Source organism: Mauremys mutica, chromosome 2 (assembly GCF_020497125.1).
Source record: "Mauremys mutica isolate MM-2020 ecotype Southern chromosome 2, ASM2049712v1, whole genome shotgun sequence".
NCBI lineage: Eukaryota > Metazoa > Chordata > Testudines > Geoemydidae > Mauremys > Mauremys mutica.
The window spans coordinates 243,128,827-243,148,886 of NC_059073.1; the positions used below are offsets into that span (position 1 = coordinate 243,128,827).

At 42.6% G+C, this 20,060-nt stretch overlaps 1 pseudogene; it reads right to left on the bottom strand.

The window, feature by feature from the left end:
- Positions 1-8,699: 8,699 nt before the first annotated feature.
- LOC123363282 lies at positions 8,700-13,187 on the bottom strand (annotated as a pseudogene).
- Between the last annotated feature and the right edge of the window lie 6,873 nt (positions 13,188-20,060).

Here is a 20,060-nt window from a genome sequence, read left to right on the forward strand (position 1 = left end):
GCATCCTGCTGCTATGATAGTCCAGGCAGTACAGAATCTTTTCTTTACACATGAAGGGCGGGGGCTGATGGAGCTCAGCCCCCTGTTGCTATGATGAAGACGGTTAGCAGGCCGTCTACTTATGGGCTGATGACGAGGACGGGTACCAGTCATATTGCACTACACCATCTACAGCAAGGCTGATGATGATGACGACGACGGATATCAGTCATATTGCACCGTCAGCCACCCATGAGGCGGGGGGGGGGGGAGGATGCTATAGTACAGTGCCGCAGCATCGCGTCTACCAGCAGCATTCAGTACACATAGGGTGACATTTAAAAGAGTCAAGAGACGATTTTTTTTCCTTTTCCTTCTGGGGGTGGGGGAGGGGGGTACATTGATGAGCTATGCCCTGAACCGCCGCGGACAATGTGTTTGACTGTACAGGTATTGGGAGATCAGCCAAGAATGCAAATGCTTTTCGGAGACTGCAGGAACTGTGGGATAGCTTGCGTCCTCAGTCCCCCCTCCCTCCTTGAGCGTCCATTTGATTCTTTGGCTTTCCGTTACGCTTGTCACGCAGCAGCGCGCTGAGTCTCTGCTACGCCATCTGTCTGGAGATTTCTTAAAAATACTTTGGACCAGGCATAACATTACAGTAATTCCCCTAATTAGATAAAGGAGTCTCCGAGTGAGATCACCCTGAGGAGGGTCACTGAAGGAGATAGAGAGCGCATGCTGCGTGAAAGCCAGCACAAACCAGGGGCCTATGCAGCCATGCTCGGGGAGGCAATGCTCCCTGAACACCTCCTGAAAGCTTGGCGCGGAAAAGTGTGCTACCACGGAGCACCCAATAAGGCAGCTCTCCCCAGGAACCTCCTGCGGAGGCTTTTCAATTACCTCCAGGAGAGCTTCGTGGAGATCTCCCAGGAGGATTTCTGTTCTATCCCCATATATATAGACCTCCTTTTCACATAGTTCAGATTCCTGTTCCATTAATAATAAAAGTTTACATGTTTAAAGCACTTACCGAGTGATCCTTCCCCTGATTCAGGGTCCGGGTTAACGGCCGGGGAGGGTTGGTAGGGGATCTTCGTGAGGGTGATGAAGAGATCCTGGCTGTCGGGGAAACCAGCGTTATAATCACTGTCGCCTGCCTCGTCCTTCATAAACCCTTCCTCATCTTCCCCGCCTGCGAACATCGCCGAGGAACCGGCCGTCGACACTATCCCATAGTCAGAGTCCACGGTCACTGGTGGGGCAGTGGTGGCAGGCTCCGGAGTGTCTGTTTGCCGCTTTGGTCTTCTGGTAGCCTTGTCTCAGGTCCTTGATTTTCACGCGGCACTGCGTTGCATCCCGGCTGTATCCTCTGTCTGTCATGGCTTTGGAGACCTTCTCGTAGGTCTTTGCATTCCGTTTGTTGGCGCGCAGCTCCGAAAGCACAGACTCCTCGCCCCACACACCGATCAGATCCAAGACTTCCCGGTCAGTCCATGCTGGGGCCCTCTTTCTATTCAGAGATTGCCTGGACTCCTCTGCTGGAGAGCTCTGCATCGTTGCCAGTGCTGCTGAGCTCGCCCCGATGTCCAACCAGGAAATGAGATTCAAACTGGCCAGACAGGAAAAGGAATTCAAATTTTCCCGGGGCTTTTCCTGTGTGGCTGATCAGAACATCCAAGCTCGGATTGCTGTCCAGAGCGTCAACAGAGTGGTGCAGTGTGGGATAGCTCCCGGAGCTACTAAGGTCGATTTCCGTCCACACCTAGCCTAATTTGACATGGCCATGTCGAATTTAGCGCTACTCCCCTCATCGGGGAGGAGTACAGAAGTCGAACTAAAGAGCCCTCTATGTTGAATTAAATAGCTTTGTGGTGTGGACGGGTGCACGGTTAATTCGAATTAATGCTGCTAAATTCGAATTAAAGTCCTAGTGTGGACCAGGCCTTAGATTCTAACCTGCAAGTGCTGTTCTAGACATTGTGTCCCCACCAACAAAGTGTGAAAAGCCATTTTAGTCCCTCGGGCAGCCAGCAGAGCACTGCTGAATGATGCATATCTCACCTTAGCTAGGAGGGGCAATTCACTTTTCAGTGTTTAATTATATGTTTACTAAAAGGAAGTTCTATGACCTAAGATTCTGCTGAGGGATGCCCAATTTGAATGGTCTCCTCTTTCCCAGTGTCCAGTTTGGAACTGGTATGATTTTGCCATTTTGTGGGCTGCTGTCACAGGATGGCGACTCCCAGGTTAGAGTGGTCACCTACCCTATAGCTGTTCAGCAGCTCTCGGTGTAGATTCTTGTTCTCCTACATAGCCCTGTTCAGTCTCTTTTGTAAAATAAGCTGGCATTCTCAGAGCTCAGCCTCCTTTCTGCATAATACCTGTGGATTGCTGTGTGTCTTACAAAGGAAAAAATCATTAGTGTGTACATAAGTAAGACTTTTCAAAACTGCATTGTAATGGTGGGGTGGGATTTTTTTTTACCAGATTGTAAATCATGTACATTAAATAACATTTGTTTATTGTAAGTGTCTTTGTGTACATGTATTCCTACTTTGTTATAAGGCTGAACATTTATTTTCACAGGTTGCATTGATTAAAAAATTTAAAATATACTATCTCAGAAAAGTATATTTTCCCATTAATATTATTTACAGTCATGACTCCCTTTAATATTAATAGAAATTGGAGAAATTATTCATGCACTGAGTGAATAGATTGCTTTGATATGAAATCTCAATGCAGCAGGCCGGGTAATTTTATACTTGTGAAGGATACACTAGAAATTGAATTAAAAGCTACAGTGCAATGATCTGATGATACAGATATGCAGTTTAATAAGGTGTTAATGAGGAAGCAAGTGAATATAAAGAACTAGCACAAAGGGCTTATGTCAGAGGGGTCCAAAGGTTCCATAATATAATCTGAAATAAGGACATACAGATCTTTATTTTAGTGTGCTGCAGGGACTCCTACAAACATGATCTGTCTTGGAGTGAAGGAGAATTTGGCACAACTATGGAATGTCCAGTGACTGTCAGTGGCTGCGCTTGCTGAAGATTATAGTCTTTCCTGTAAAATAGCTCACTATGGCCCTTAGCCCACACAACCCACTAACTTCAGTGGGTGGCTTTCCATTTATTTCAACGGACTTTGGATCAAAAAATTGAGAGCTTCAGAAAGGGCAGGAGTACAGAAAAGGGGTCTAGAATTAATTAATTACTTAATTGAGCTTCCATGAATCCTACTGTCTCTGCTAACTTACTTAACATGGTTTTCTTATATACCGAAAACGCTTTGAACCGCAAGATATTGGACTTTGACTGCAGATTCCAGTTCCCTATTCCAGTTCCCTATTTAGTCAGATTGAAATTACAGAGATGAGTACAGAACCTGAACTTTTGCTATCTTGGAAAGAATATTTTGAGTGTTTTCTGGAGGAAAAAAAGTCACCCTTTTCACACACAACTCTAAAGAGCTCATGAAGGAAAGCACTAGGTCTCCCAGCTTTGCACATCTATTACCTAGCTTTTCACATGTGCCACTTGTAAAATGACCTGCTTCACAGAGGTGATACATACAACCATAGCTCAACATAGAAAGTGATTTAACAGCTCCATTTGGCACATTAAAGGATTCTTTTTTTCTCAAGGGTCTGCAATCAATACAACCAGGAGTATATCATGACAACTTAAGATACTCACCAACTTGGATTTTTCAAGTTCATTATTCAGCCCTGTTTGAGAAAATCCAAAGTTTCAGTTCACAGTAAAAATTATTAATGTGGGTGGACACAATATCAAATATATTGGACAGAAGATTTTATTTCTGGCCAATTAGATTCTTTCTATTTCTTATGTAATTAGTATCATCTGGCACATTCTTTCAGTTACTGCAATCGAATACATACCAGTAGTTAGGCAGTACATGGAAAAAATATTCTATTAAGAAGTTTCATGTTAAAGGAAACTTTACAGGCAATACAAAACAAGTGGCTTAATTCTTTGTTGTACCCACTGACACTGGAAGGGAAAAATAAGTAGGAAGTGAAGTATCTAATTGGCAGAAAAAATAGCAAAAAAGATGGCAGAAAATAAAAAATACAGCCAGCTCAATACCTCTATAATTTTTCCAGAACAAGCTCTTAAACAACAGATTTTACTGGGCATGGAGCATCTATATAAAACAGATGTAGCAGACCATAATATATGTAGGAGATGCTGCCAACCTGTACAAAGAATTTTTGTTGCCGGAAATGATAAAAGTGTTGGAGCCGTTTACATAAGTGTCTTTCCACAGTTGGGAATATGAGGATAGATCCATCTCCAGAAATCTATACACTGGAAATGGTAGCTGTATTAAATCTTCCAATGAACAACAAAAATTGGGCACTGTCGTCTCTGAGTGGCATAGTGTAATAATCAGAAACATTTTGGGGATCAGCGTATTTTTTACTATAAGTTTGGCTGGACCCTAGTTGTTACTCTGATATAACTACTAAATAGTACTTCATTTAATTCAAAATCCCAGAAAGAGTAGAAGTCACTTTACCCAGTAGATGGTGCTACATCCCAGCTATATTTTAAAAAATAATCACTTATGTTTTAGTGAATTTAAAAACTTTGCTGTCAAGCTAAAAATAAACCCATCACACATCATTTGCTAAAATGTTCCATGATGTTAAAGGGCCTAAGTCATAGTTCTTTTAGATGTGTCCCTGAAACAGCTGAAGGATATTCTAATTGTGTTTCATATTCAGTATTGTAGGCCTAGAAGGCTTCCATCAGTTTGAACGACAACTCCAAAAATATTCTAATGTTTTATTGTAGTTCAGAATATTTTATTTTTTACTTTAAATAAAGCTTATTCCAGTGGCAAATACTTAAAAATATAATTCCTTCCATCTCCATAAAAATGTCTTTTAAAGATAGATAGATTTCTTAGATTTCTTGCTTGAAAACTTAGTAGTCACAGTTGTGCCTTGTCCATTGATTGCCTGCTGCTTTTCTAAGTTCTTTGTGGATTGGGTTATGTGACTTTTCTCTGCCTGTATACTTTTGGGGTCTGACAATATTAGAAGTGAAGTCCTTTTGCATCCGCATTACTGTTTGCCTAACTTTTAACCATTTCAAACTAGTGAGTCACATATGTGGCTGTCTACTCACTGCCATAGGCGCTGACTCTGTGGGTGCTCGGGGGCTGGAGCACCCATGGGGAAAAATTCGTGGATGCTCAGCACCCACCGGCAGCTCCCTGCCCCCCCAGCCCAGCTCACCTCTGGCTCTGCTCCGCCTCCTCCCCTGAGTGTGCTGCGTGCCCGCTTTTTCCCCCTAGCTCCCAGCGCTTGTGCCACGAAACAGCTGTTTTGCACAACTGGGAGGGAGGGGGAAGGAGGGAGAATGTAGTGTGCTTGGGGAAGAGGCGGGGCTGGGGCGGGGATTTGGGGAAGGGGTCCAATAGAGGCAGGGAGGGGGCGGAGTTGGGGCGGGGACTTTGGGGAAGGGGTTGGAAGGGGGCAGGGCAGGGAAAGGGTGGAGTCGGGGCGGGGAGGCACAAGCACCCACCAGCACCGGGGAAAGTTGGCGCCTATGCTCACTGCTAGGAGCATCTCCTCCTGGCTGTTCTGGGGATTAGCTCTGCAAGGCCAACACCCCTTTTCACAGTCACGCTCTGTCTCTTTCTCTCTCTCTTCTTCCCTGCAGCCCAAGAAACACCATGAGTAAAGTCCCCAGGAGACAGCACATGATGTGCATCTCTCCTCAGTAGAAGGCTGCTTCATTTGACCACAAGAGAGAGGCCCTGCTGGCAGAGATGGGGAGCTCTTGCCACTCCAAGGTACAGTCTACAGAAGGCAAATTGTAACAGACACACGAAATGTCCCACATATATTATATCAACGTCCTTCATTTGCCCCTTTTCTCAGAATGTGAGAGCTCTGAAAGTGTGCTCAGCCCAACACCTGGGGACAGACAGCAAATGAGAGAGCTCCCCTGCTTTTCGTCTGCCTCTGGATAAAGCAACTGAAAGCATGAGAAATGCTTCCTCCACTCCAGCCACGCTGTGTCTGTTAAAGTCGAAACACTCTCTAGGTGGCTCAGGATTACATATAGGCACTTCCATAGGTTGATGGAGCAAACCCGAAGTCTCATTTGAATTCATCCTACATGTCTCTGGTTGGACACCTCTTCCCTATTCATGCTCACTGGAATTGCTGCTTGGAAAACGGTGAACATAGTTCTTTAAAAAATGTGAAACATTTTGGCCAAAATTTTGACTAGCGTTGACTTGTTTTAGTGGAATGCTGGTGCTGCTCCCTGTCCTCATGCTGTAGCCTCAGTAGCTTCTCTCTTCAATGGCTACACTGACACCTCCACCCGTACTGCTATCACAGGGGGGCATTCTTCAGAGAGGAAGGATTGTCCAGTGGATAGGTGCTAGGCTGGGACTTGGGAGACGAGGATTCAGTTTCCTACTCTGTCACTGACTTCCTGTGTGCCAAAATGGGGATAAGAGCACTTTCCTACCTCACAGGGGTGTTGTGAGAATAAATATACTAAGGACTGTGAAGAGTTCAAGTGTTATGGTAATGGAGGCTATGTAAGCACCTAAGATGGCTAGAGGCATCACATACTATCAGTACAAAGCTAAACTTTAGGAAGGTGATTGTGGATCCCAACCCTATAAAAATAGACATTAAACTATGACTGATCATGATTCTAATTATTTTATTTTTATTGCTAATTACACAAAGCAATGCTCAGTGATTGAGTAACACATCAACAACATGCTTTGCAGCTTGCTGCTGTTCCTAAAGAAGTGCAACCTCCTTCCACTATTTCCTACTGTGATATCCTTTCTGTTAACAGGAGACCACTGCTATAGCAGAGCACTCCATCTTCTATATGTAAGCAGAGTCAGGATGAGCTCTACCCTGACATCTGGTGGTAAATTATGGGGAGTGCAGAAAGAAGTTTCATGTATTCGCATTGGTATTTCAATTATTTGCATTGGCACTCCCACTCCCATTAGCATAGCACACAGCAGCCTGGGATGGCTATTTTCACCGCTGTGGGATCCCCAATTTCTTTGTTATTGGGGCAGGAGGAATGAAATGTTGTCACCCTGATTGGGTAAATGGGGAACTACAAAATTGTTTTGTGATGGGGGGTTTCATTGTCAGCTGGATAGCGCTTGCTAGATGGGGCACATGGGTTCCAAAACCCATTGAAAAGAGAGAGGCTGGGGACAGATGTCTGTACTTGGTGGTGCAGGCTCCTTGTGTGAGCCAGAAGCACCAGTTCCACCTATGCCTCTCTCCACTGTGGAATGTCAGAGTTAATTTTTTGAGTCCCTTAAGAATCGAGATACCGGTTACTGAGCTGAACTCATGGGCACTGGGTTCCCCTGCTATGAGCTGGAATCACTAAGAGCTGAAATCACTGAAGAGCTGGACTTGCTGAGCTGAGAGCACTGAGTACTGTGCTAATGAGTGGGGGAGCCTGAAGCAATACCGTGGAGCAGAGCAGCTGGCAGAGCGGAGTGGAGCAGTTTGTGCAGCCACTGGGTGAGTGGAGCCAAGCAGCTCGCGAGGACGGCTGGAGTGGCTCACAGGACAGCTGGTGGACCAGAGCAGCTGGCAGAGCGGAGCAGCCCACAGAGCAAGCGGAGCTGAGCTGTTTGCGGAGATGACTAGTGGAAGCAGAACCCCATGAAGAGGCAGGGCAGTTGGCCCCAAAACCAAGTAAGGTGCCCCTTTCTACCCAGGCTGGGGAGGGGGACGTCTGCAGAGAGACTCTTGAACTCTGGGGCTGCACTGACCCGGGACAGAGACTTTTGGATTGTGGGACTTTTGGGACTGTGGGTGATTTGGGGGTTGCTGGACTCAAGGGCCCCGAGAGAAGGACACGGCCCAATTTGCTGGAGTGGGTCTTTGCTCACGGTTTGACCTATGAACTCTAGCTGAGGTATTTTCCCAATGTAATGCTTGTTGTTTGTCATGTAATTAAACCTTTTCTGCTACACCAAGACTCTGTGCTTGCGAGAGGGGAAGTATTGCCTCTTCGAGGCACCCAGGGGTGTGTGTAAGATTTTCCCAGGTCACTGGGTGGGGGCTCAAGCTGGTTTTGCATTATGTTGTGGGGAAGGGATCCCTATGTATTGAACCCGGCCCTTGCTGCTATCGTTTCGGCTCGGCAGAAGGGTTACATATAAATTATTCCTACCATAGAGAAGAGCACCCCCTTATGGCTGGATGATCTTATTAAAGATAAGCATCACTTCAGCTACAATATACTTTTGAACATAAAGATGAACAAAAGGTTTTAAAAACACAAATGTTTATTATTATCAGCTATTAATGTAGGAAGCTTATTGATGAGTGACAATACTTCTATTTATGGTAACCAAAGAGAAATAAATAAGAAAAAAGGCAAGTAAATGCTTTATTCAAAAGGAAATATTTACTTCAACATCAATTGCACCCACTGACAAAATTATTCTACTTATAAAGCAAACAAAAGTACTTGGATACATATTCATTTGTTGTGCCTGGAATATTTTAAAAATACTTTCCCTTTCATACAGAAGAGCTTTTCTTTAAAATACTGGGAACAAAAAGCTATTTAAGACCAATTAGGGTTTGTTTTTTTTAAAACAAATCTCCTCCCTCTCTTCCATACTCATTAAAGCAACACTGCTCATCTCCAGAGGAAGATGGCTCATTTGTTTCTTGTCTTTGTACACTGTAGACCAGAGTGTCGCAAACGACATCTGCACATATTTGGCACTACACATTTTCCTCCATGTTGACAAGGCAGTTTACAAACAGCTGAAATGATACACCAGATATATGGTACATCTACCATACAACACAGTTTAATTTTTCTTGCACGGCTCATTGTAGTAGCAGAATTGTTCCCTAGTGACAGTACTGGGACAATATCAATAAAAGCATAATGGAAGTACTGTAAGCAATGACTGTCTTTGAATTCTAGCCTCATGCTCCTCCCTGGGATCCAGTCATGTTGTGTCTAATTTCACTCACACTCCATTCCCCTTTTCTGTCCTCCATCTTATGAGGAGAGAAAATATAAAACTTAACTCCAGTTCTCCCTGTATGGCTGGATTGTGACTTGGGCTGTATGCCTGCATGGGGATATAAGGAGAACAAGAATTCCTGTTATAGCTCTAAGGGCTACCTGGACTTTGGCTCTGGGCATACTGGAGTAAGCAGGTGCTATTTCCTGTACGCCTCCAAGAGCATGTGGGCAGGGAGCGGCAGTGAACAGACAGGGCCCTGGCCCCACCCCCCGCAATGTGCCAGCTAAATCAGCCCAGGTGGGGGTGTTGTAATTTGCTGTTGGCACAAGCCCCAAATGTGAAATTCAAAGTGACAGTGGTTTGGTGGCTGCTGTGCCTGAAATGATCACTAGCCCCACAACTGATGCAGTCTCAAAAAAAATCAGCAATTTGAAGCGTTTGATCCTTTCTATCACTGTCTATTCCACAAGACTGTAACTAACTGAAATCTTTGGCACCAGGCATTTTGTGATATCTCCACAAAATGCCCCACATCTACCCTTGAACCTCAGGGCAACCTCTGTACCTCTGTCTACCTGCATTAGATAGAACAAGAGATAAGCTGTTTCATCAGGGATCTGATTGGTGGTGTCCCTCCTATAAATGAGTATATTACAGCATTTATTTGTAAGGTCTCCTTGCCAATATCAGCTGCATTAGTGTTTCTGCAGTGCTTGAAATCCAGGGCCCATATGACTCTGGGATTTCATAAACAGTTCTTTTCACTGGGTCATTCATTTCAAAAGGATTAACCTAGAGGATTTATCCAGAGACTCAAAGGGTAGCACTGAGTACTACCACACAGGAAACTGAGTTCAAGGACAATCTCTAGTGAGCAATTCTCTCAGTCTCTGAGCCAGCAGGAAGGAAGTCTGCACCATTTACTCCCCAAAGATAGTACCTCCTGGTGACTGGCTCTCAGAGCAATGTTGTTACAGAGCATATGGGGCAGCTCTGAGTTGATTAAAATCTTCCCTTCTTATATGAATCACTGTTTGGAAAGGTGAATGGCTGTTACTGTGGCTCAACAAGGGGTAGGGCCCAGATCCTCAAAGGTCTAGGTGCCTTTGGGAGCTAGATGCTTAAATACCTTTGAGGATCTGGGCATAAGTGCTTGGGAATGGTATTGGACTAACAGCCCTACTTACTGCAGTCCTTTATTTACCCTTGGATTAAGAGGAACACAGGATGCCTCCCAACAGTAACCTGTCAAACTGTAGGAGCAAACACCTCTAGTGTAAAAGGATGTGTCATTTCCCTCTCCTTGACCTCTCTAATGACACTGCCAACTAGCACCAGTGGTGGGTTTCTTTGTGATGTGGAAACTTGTTGACTAGGAACTGATCTAAGACCACAAAATACATTTCAAGTAGGCCCACAAAAGGCATTAGATAATGATTTGGGGGGACTACCAACCAAAACTTGGATTTGAACCAGTGACTTAGAGATGAAAGGCTCTATAGCCTTTTACCAAGCACACAAGCCATATATTTACCACCTTAGTTAGATCTCTGGGGGCACCACTACACAAAGCTAGCCTTGACAGACTAGGACGGGGTCATTCATTTGTGGCTTTGTCAGGCATCGATGCTCTGAATACTAAAACAGTAGTTCAAACAAATACATAAAATACTGAAAAAAGAAATATCAGAGTATTTTACTTAAATGCCATGATCCACCGACCCATCCAGCTGGACAGCTGCAGATTCCAGGAGACACATAAGCTCCATCATTCCAACACCCCTGAGGAAAATTTCTGGAAAGGAAGAATGGGTTAAAAAAAGAAGTTCCTTGCTACACTTTAAATATGTTGGATTAATTAAGAGCACAAGAAAAACAAAGAAGGAAAGAAGGGCTTTCCTCCCTCAGACATCATAAATACTAGCATCAATAGAACTAGGATACTAGTAACCTGATGTGGGATATAAAATATTGAGGATTGAGGGTCAGATCTTCCAGTGGTATAAATCAATGTAGGTCCACAACAGAGCTATGGCAATTTTCTCTCAGTTGAGGTTTTGGCCTATATATTTAAAGCTTTAGACGAGAATAATCTAAATGCATTCCTGTAGCTACCGTTCACTTAGAAGTTCTACAAGCAACCCATCCTGTGTTCAGTCACACAATCCTTAATGAACCTATGACACTGTAGCTCAAAGTAACTTGGAATTAATGTCACCAGCTATAGAGCAGCTCCTCCACTTTTACTGTAGCACTGTCATTTGCATAATTATCAGCCCGTTACTCCTTTTAAAATGTTTTTATTGGCTTTGCAGTTATACCACAAGCTCATTCAGAACATTTCCATTATTCTTGCAGTCACCGTATACTGGTGTATAATCCAATTCCATTTTATCATCCTAATAGAAAAGTAATGGTGCCATTTTAGCCAGGAGAAGGTCTGTTTCTTCAAATTAAATGGCTTTTACGGCATATGAGGCTGCTCCCAACTACTTCTTACACATTCAGCCAATCATAATCAGTCTGATCAGACTGCAGTCACATGTCTGGCAAAAGATTTCATTCCCACACATCTCTAATTAGGCTGCCATCTGGGCACATTTACAGTCCTCAGGCACTGTTAGCATTTGAGTTACCTCAGGTGCAAATGAAACATAAATCTGGGAATTTACCCTCCTGGCATCTTGAGCCTGTCCAACCAGAAGCGCAAAGACACTACACTGCCCCATTGGCAGAGATGCATTCCCCACCAGTCTGACACCCTCCTTTACAACTTACTGCAAAAGACCACCACAGGCACTGAACAAATCCAGCAGATAATTAGCGTTAAATAGCCCACTTTGTCATTGTAGCACAAATCTGAGGAAGCTGACAGACTGAATATTTAGTCTCATCAGTAATTAATTATTAGCATTTATTTCTGTTTGATTTTCTTAAGCTTTACAATGGGCTCTTTAGCTGCAAGATATTATTATTCAAATTGAGATTAAATATATTGCTTAAATATTAACAGAATTTCTACCAATTGTTTAAAATGTTCATATGTATATTAGCATAGTGTCTGATTCTGCTGCCCTTACATTTAGCAGAGTAGAGTAAGGAACTACTTAGTGTGAGAAAAGGTGATGGGATACAGCAGAGATGGGTCAAATTTTTTTGATCTAAAAGTTTTTTTTCACTGAAAAAATGCAGATTTGAGTCGACCAAAACATTTTGCAAATAGATGTGGAATTTGCCAAATTGTTTCCGTCTACAACAACAAAAGTTGGAAAAAATATTTTGATTTTTTTATTCAAAATTTACTTCAATTGTAAGTTTAAATAAACCCCCTCAAAACTGAAATATTTTGTTTGACCCCCAAACATTTTTCCCCCGGATTTTTTTAGATCAGCCAGCAAAGTGAAAAGTCAATTATTTGCAGAACTCTAGAATTGAACCCTTAGGCCCTGATTCAGAAAAGCACTTAGTACAATTAATTAATTAATTAATTTTAAGCATGATCTCAAATCCTCCTGAATTCAGTGGGAGAATCAGGCCTTATTCATTAACCTATAGCTAGCCATAATACACCTGGGGTCAGAGCCTCCCCTCTCTCTTCCCCCTCCCTCAACCAGACTATGCCAGATTCTTCTTTTGCATTGTTCTTTGTACTAGATCACAAGGAGTTTGTAGCTAACACTTACGGTATATGTATTAACACAGCAGCAACCAGAGTCTGATGCTGGCTGGAGTGAGGGCAGGAAGAGGCAGGGGGAGGGGGAAGAATTGGGAGGGGTGGGGGTGCGAAGAGGCGGGGCAGGAGTGGGGGTTTGAGGGCTTGGGTAGAGTGGGGGCGGGGCCTGGGGCAGAGCGGGAGTCTGTTGACCTGAATTTATGGGCTAGTTTATTACAGCTCGCCAATGATCTGACCAAAAGATATGTAGGTTCTTGTCCCAATTCAGGCTACAGGGTTAGAGAACATAGATCGTTCAACGTTGTGAGAGGACCCTCGGGTTGTGTGGCAAGGACACTTATACTGAGGACAATACCAAATTGTTAAGAGCTTTATTAAAATGAACAAAAGAATAATAAACACTGTAAAACACAGACTCACAAAGAAGTAATACAATTCTATGACCCCTTGTGGTAACATCTCTATGTTAAAAAAAACCTACTTGAACTAGCATACTCACACCCTTCCCTAAAGAGCCGGTAGTGGGAGACAGAGGACCAGCTTCGTCTCTGGCATGCCTGATGAATTTGATGGCCCAGGCTTCCAAATTGGTAGCTATTAGGTTCGAGTGTTGAGTAGCTACGCTATATTGCAAAGCTGAGCTGATAGCTTGATAGAAGATAAGAAAAAGTGCCCCTCCTGCATGGTTGTTTGCCTTCTTATAGGGTTCTGACCTATCATGCTCAAATCTTATTTCCTCACCTAGATAAATCTTCGGGTACACTTACTCTATAAATTAACATATTATGACATATAGTCATACATATTAATATTGATTATCTCATGCCCAAAACCATTACCCTTGGCCTAACTTATGACTTCCACGTTCTGCAGTGTACCCTGCAGTTAGCAGTCTTTTCCAGACCTATGGTAAACATATTCAGCAGTTCAGTTCCCCCATTCAGTTCCCCAGTGTCAAGAGGGGTAACCAATAAGCCATTTAGCTATGCCAAAGGTTATAAACACTCATACTGACCTGCTCTAGCTAATCATACAGGATACAGGCAGGTAGGTTCCTTGCATTATAGCCAACTATTATGAATAATATATAATGGAATTCAGCATAAACAAAACCCAAGAAAATAATATAATCACTCAAACCAATGAAGAAAACACATTATGCAATATAGCAGGGCTCGGCAACCTTTGGCACACAGCCTGTCAGGGAAATCTGCTGTCAGGCCAGGCCAGTTTGTTTACCTGCAGCGTCTTACTGGCCGCAGTTTGCTGTTCCAGACCAATGGGAGCTGCTGGAAGTGGCAGCCAGCACATCCCTCAGCCCACGCCGCTTCCTGCAGCCCCCATTGGCCTGGAATGGTGAACCATGGCCAGTGGGAGCTGCAATTGGCTGAACCTGTGGATGCTACAGGTAACCAAACTGTCCCGGCCCGCCAGCAGATTTCCCTGACGGGCCGCATATCAAAGGTTGCCGATCCCTGCAATATAGCAAGCTAGCAAACTAATTTTATGGGCTACAAGTCGAGCACCCCCCGGGAACTGGGAAAGTCGGCACTTCTGGGTACGACTGTCTGTCTGCTGAATGGTTGTTTGCAGCAGACTTTCCACCTACCCCCTTTCCTGCACATACTTAAGTACTTTGCTGACTAGGAATAGATGTATTTGAAGGGTATTTTCAGAGATTAAAAATATTAGAAATATTCTTGACTGGGATTACTTGAGCATAATGCAGGTGAGGAGATCAAAGTTGCAAAGTAAAATTCAATTTATCCCATATTCCCTCAATTTATGTCATGCTTGCAGAAATAATGGTATTTACTCTGATATCACGACCTATCTGATTTAAAAGAGTGGCCCATGCTATTAAAATCATAATAATTACTAAATTATCAGTTATGGAGACTCCTAACTCCCATCAATGTTCAATGGAGTTATGTAACTGCCATTTATGCCCTTTGAAAATCTTCCCCCCCACCTCCACCCCCGCGCACACAAGAAACCACACCTAAATTACACTGTTTAACTTGGCATGTAAAATTTCTAGGACATTGCTCAAAGGTTTCTGAGTGTAGCAGTTTATAGTCAGTATTTGTTAAAAGCAACTGCAATGTATGCCAAGACGGATTATGTGAATTTATTTCTTGTTCTGTACGAAGGGATAATGGTATTTATACAGTATTTGGTTCAGTCCTCAATCCATTTTGTTTTAAACAAGATTTCATTTTTATCTTTGAAATAGGATGTTGAAGGCTCAATGATATATATTTTAGGGATTGTCTACACTGCACTACTATGCAGACTACGGAGGTGTGAATTGCATATTGCACCAAAGAGTTGCACTCTAACTGTCCCATGTGGACTCTGCTGGCACAAACCAAAAGGTACCTAGTACATGTTAACGTAGTCTGATTTGAAAGAGGATTATGTTAACATGACTTAGGTGTCTTTTAGTTCACACCAGCAGTGTCCATATGGGACAGTTGTAGTGCAACTTGGTGCACTGTGCAATTCACACATCTGTAGTCTGCATTACAGTGCAGTGTGGACATAGCATTAATAGTGCCTAGAGCAGGGGTCGGCAACCTTTCAGAAGTGCTGTGCCAAGTCTTCATTCATTCACTCTAATTTAAGGTTTCGCGTGCCAGTAATACATTTTAACGTTCTTAGAAGGTCTCTTTCTATAAGTCTATAATATATAACTAAACTATTGTTGTATGTAAAGTAAATAAGGTTTTTAAAATGTTTAAGAAGCTTCATTTAAAATTAAACAAAATGCAGAGCCCCCCGGACCAGTGGCCAGGACCTGGGCAGTGTTAGTGCCACTGAAAATCAGCTCCCATGCCATAGGTTGCCTACCCCTGGCCTAGAGTGTCAATCAGAATCTAAGGACTGGCATAATGTATGATTAGTCACATGTGTAGCACACCTAGTGAGGATTTGTTAAAGGTTCCCTGCTGTGCTGATCCACAGAGGATATGAAATATTACAGCCTCTGCTACAAGGGCTTGGCTTTTCAACTCAAGTTGCAGTAGCTCATGCCTTTAACGCTGGAAGTCCCCAGTTCAGTGCCTAGTGTTTTGGCTAAAAAGGGCAGTTGTCACGTAAGCGTTATTGTGGAATAACTTTACAACAGCTGTGTTCGAAATAGTTGCTGAAGTAAACTTGTGCATTCCAGGAAGAGACTAATATAGGGCTTCACCTTGTGAGGTGCCTACAGAATCAAGCCCCCTGGGTTGGACACACTTCGTCTATCTGATAACATGGAACCAAACTGCTTAGGATTCTCAAGGGAATTAATGAATGCTTTGTCTGATAAGATTATCCATGCAAAAAGAGTTCTGGATAAATGAAACCCTTCATCTCATGCCCCATCAAGGAGACTCATTGAAATTAGTTAATTTCCTTCTCTCCCACAAAAGAACATACAAAGGAAAGATAACTTTGTCTCCTTAGCCTTTTTGCCTGATCCACCATGGTCTTGGACTAGTGAACAAAGTGATTCTTTAGTGACGTCCATAGCATTTCCTGGTTGGGGATGTGGAGAGGTCGAAATTTTACTCTATAGTGCAACAGTGAAAGGAGGTGAGGTAAATATCAAGATACTTGTTACTATAATGAAAAAATGTTACATTTGCTATGGCTGTAACTAGATGTTTCTCCAAACTATAGGTTGACTTTAGTATTATACCCATTTAGATTTCAGGCAGAATAGAAAGTACATTACTTAACATATATCTGCTACAGTAAATTGATAGGATAGACAAGTGGTGTCTCCTACTGTCATATTATTTGAATCCCTCAAAACTGGGGTAAATAAAGGAGGACATTTTTGGGAACTATCGCTGGGTTAACCATACAGTGAACTCAGTTCTCCATTATGGGACAGGTTACACCAAAGATGAATTTTGCTTACTTCATCTTGGGAGCATGGCTCTGAGAAAGGTACCAACTCAGTGTAACCACAGTGGCATTTGAGATTCAGGAGATATAGTTAATGAGGATAGTCATTTTAGAGTGATGCTTTTTAGTTTAAAAAATCAAATTTTTAAAACGAATTATTTGATCTGTCTTAGCTTTTTTACTTCATAGTGATTCATATGGTACAGAGTGTGCTGCTGTGTCTGGGGCCAGTCCTGGGTGGTGTCAAGTCATGTTAGAGCGGTAGTCGCTTCGTTCAGACGCATTGGTATTAAAAAATGCTTAAGAATACCTTAGGTTTGCCACTTATTAATGTTGGTCTTTAACACAAGTCTCACAGTCTAGTCAGATAAATGTTACCCTGTTCTGCAATTAAGTTGCAGACAGATGTCTTCCAGCTGTTTGGAATGATTGTAGCGCTTACTAAAAAATGATGATGGCAAATATTTTGGGAAAGAAGAGAATGACAGGAGCAAGAGTTGCCTACATGCTTTGAAGTGAGAAGCCAAGGATCTTCCATGAAGACCATACAGAATGGAGCAGCTGGTACGGGAACCCACAAGGGGAGAGGCGACTCTAGATTTAATCCTGAGTGGAGCGCAGGAGCTGGTCCAAGAGGTAACTATAGCAGGACCGCTTGGAAATAGTGACCATAATACAATAGCATTCAACATCCCTGTGATGGGAAGAACATCTCAACTGCCCAACACTGTGGCCTTTAATTTCAAAAGGGGGAACTATACAAAAATGAGGGGGTTAGTTAGACAAAAGTTAAAAGGTACAGTGACTAAAGTGAAATCCCTGCAAGTTGCGTGGGCCCTTTTTAAAGACACCATAATAGAGGCCCAACTTCAATGTATACCCCAAATTAAGAAAAACAGTAAAAGAACTAAAAAAGAGCCACCGTGGCTTAACAACCATGTAAAAGAAGCAGTGAGAGATAAAAAGACTTCCTTTAAAAAGTGGAAGTCAAATCCTAGTGAGGCAAATAGAAAGGAGCACAAACACTGCCAACTTAAGTGCAAGAGTGTAATAAGAAAAGCCAAAGAGGAGTTTGAAGAACAGCTAGCCAAAAACTCCAAAGGTAATAACAAAATGTTTTTTAAGTACATCAGAAGCAGGAAGCCTGCTAAACAACCAGTGGGGCCCCTTGATGATCAAAATTCAAAAGGAGCGCTTAAAGATGATAAAGTCATTGCGGAGAAACTAAATGGATTCTTTGCTTCAGTCTTCACGGCTGAGGATGTTAGGGAGATTCCCAAACCTGAGCTGGCTTTTGTAGGTGACAAATCTGAGGAACTGTCACAGATTGAAGTGTCACTAGAGGAGGTTTTGGAATTAATTGATAAACTCAACATTAACAAGTCACCGGGACCAGATGGCATTCACCCAAGAGTTCTGAAAGAACTCAAATGTGAAGTTGCGGAACTATTAACTAAGGTTTGTAACCTGTCCTTTAAATCGGCTTCGGTACCCAATGACTGGAAGTTAGCTAATGTAACGCCAATATTTAAAAAGGGCTCTAGGCAATTACAGACAGGTAAGTCTAACGTCAGTACCGGGCAAATTAGTTGAAACAATAGTAAAGAATAAAATTGTCAGACACATAGAAAAACATAAACTCTTGAGCAATAGTCAACATGGTTTCTGTAAAGGGAAATCGTGTCTTACTAATCTATTAGAGTTCTTTGAAGGGGTCAACAAACATGTGGACAAGGGGGATCCGGTGGACATAGTGTACTTAGATTTCCAGAAAGCCTTTGACAAGGTCCCTCACCAAAGGCTCTTACGTAAATTAAGCTGTCATGGGATAAAAGGGAAGGTCCTTTCATGGATTGAGAACTGGTTAATGGACAGGGAACAAAGGGTAGGAATTAATGGTAAATTCTCAGAATGGAGAGGGGTAACTAGTGGTGTTCCCCAAGGGTCAGTCCTAGGACCAATCCTATTCAATTTATTCATAAATGATCTGGAGAAAGGGGTAAACAGTGAGGTGACAAAGTTTGCAGATGATACTAAACTACTCAAGATAGTTAAGACCAAAGCAGATTGTGAAGAACTTCAAAAAGATCTCACAAAACTAAGTGATTGGGCAACAAAATGGCAAATGAAATTTAATGTGGATAAATGTAAAGTAATGCACATTGGAAAAAATAACCCCAACTATACATACAGCATGATGGGGGCTAATTTAGCTACAACGAGTCAGGAAAAAGATCTTGGAGTTATCGTGGATAGTTCTCTGAAGATGTCCACGCAGTGTGCAGAGGCGGTCAAAAAAGCAAACAGGATGTTAGGAATCATTAAAAAGGGGATAGAGAATAAGACTGAGAATATATTATTGCCCTTATATAAATCCATAGTACGCCCACATCTCGAATACTGTGTACAGATGTGGTCTCCTCACCTCAAAAAAGATATTCTAGCACTAGAAAAGGTTCAGAAAAGAGCAACTAAAATGATTAGGGGTTTAGAGAGGGTCCCATATGAGGAAAGATTAAAGAGGCTAGGACTCTTCAGTTTGAAAAAGAGAAGACTAAGGGGGGACATGATAGAGGTATATAAAATCATGAGTGATGTTGAGAAAGTGGATAAGGAAAAGTTATTTACTTATTCCCATAATACAAGAACTAGGGGTCACCAAATGAAATTAATAGGCAGCAGGTTTAAAACAAATAAAAGGAAGTTCTTCTTCACGCAGCGCACAGTCAACTTGAGGAACTCCTTACCTGAGGAGGTTGTGAAGGCTAGGACTATAACAATGTTTAAAAGGGGACTGGATAAATTCATGGTGGCTAAGTCCATAAATGGCTATTAGCCAGGATGGGTAAGAATGGTGTCCCTAGCCTCTGTTCGTCAGAGGATGGAGATGGATGGCAGGAGAGAGATCACTTGATCATTGCCTGTTAGGTTCACTCCCTCAGGGGCACCTGGCATTGGCCACTGTCGGTAGACAGATACTGGGCTAGATGGACCTTTGGTCTGACCCGGTACGGCCTTTCTTATGTTCTTATGTTCTTATGTTAATGGTCTAAACTCTTTCCCTTTGCTTCTTTCTCTCTGTTCTGTAATTCCAGTGTTATCAAGGTTCAATATGGCCACGCCCTTTTCTTTCAAATCCTCGAGGTGCTCTGCTTTGAGGCATATAGGAAATTGGCAAAGTGGTGATAACTAGCTGTGGCAGTCCAGGATAACTGACACTATTTATTTATTGAAAAAAAAGTCTTTTAAATATTTAGGATCCAACTCTTAAATTATGCACACAGCCAACGTTTGGGACCTCTCCCTTCCACCCCACTGTCTCCTGTTGTTTGCTACACTCACTTGTTGCATCTTGTGTCAAAGGTCTTCAGGGTAAAGATTCTCTTTTACTATATGTGTGTATAGTGTTGAGCACAATGCACTCCTGTTTGGGCGCCACTGCAATAGAAATAATTTTTTTCCTGCGTAA